The sequence below is a fragment of the Pyxicephalus adspersus genome, chromosome 9 (genome assembly GCF_032062135.1).
Source record: "Pyxicephalus adspersus chromosome 9, UCB_Pads_2.0, whole genome shotgun sequence".
In the NCBI taxonomy this organism is placed as follows: domain Eukaryota; kingdom Metazoa; phylum Chordata; class Amphibia; order Anura; family Pyxicephalidae; genus Pyxicephalus; species Pyxicephalus adspersus.
In genome coordinates, this window is record NC_092866.1 from 142952 (window position 1) to 143811 (window position 860).

The following is an 860-nucleotide window of genomic DNA, read 5'->3' on the forward strand; positions in this document are numbered from 1 at the left end:
TATACCCTGACCATGTCACACATCACCTGCCCCCTATTACCTGTATGGTATACCCTGACCATGTCACACATCACCTCCCCCTATTACCTATATGTTATACCCTGACCATGTCACACAGTACCTGCCCCCTATTACCTGTATGTTTTACCCTGACCATGTCGCACATCACCTGCCCCCTATTACCTGTATGATATTCCATGACCATGTCACACGTCTCCTTCCCCCAATACCTGTATGGTATACACTGACCGTGTCGCACATTACCTGCCCCCTATTACCTGTATGTTATACACTGACCATGTCGCACATCACCTGCCCCCTATTACCTGTATGGTATACCCTGACCATGTCACACATCACCTGCCTCATATTACCTGTATGATATACCCTGACCATGTCACACATCACCTGCCTCATATTACCTGTATGATATACCCTGACCATGTCACATGTCACCTGCCCCCTATTACCTGTATGTTATACACTGACCGTGTCACACATTACCTGCCCCCTGTGACCTGTATAGTATACTCTGGCTATATCATACATTACCTGCCCCCTATTATCTGTATGATATACCATGACCATGTCACACATCACCTGCCCCTCATTACCTGTATTGTATACTCTTACCATGTCACACATTACCTGCCCCCTATTACCTGTATGATATTCCATGACCATGTCACACATCACCTCCCCCTATTACCTATATGTTATACCCTGACCATGTCACACATCACCTGCCCCATATTACCTATATGTTATACCCTGACCGTGTCACATATTACTTGCCCCCTATTACCTGTATGTTATACCCTGACCATGTCACACATCACCTGCCCCCTATTACCTGTATG

General features: G+C 46.0%; 1 protein-coding gene across 1 annotated transcript in view; it reads left to right on the forward strand.

The window, feature by feature from the left end:
* POLR2C (RNA polymerase II subunit C) overlaps window positions 1–860 on the forward strand; it is an 8529-nt gene that overhangs the window by 2874 nt on the left and 4795 nt on the right. The gene's annotated exons all lie outside the window — the stretch shown is intronic.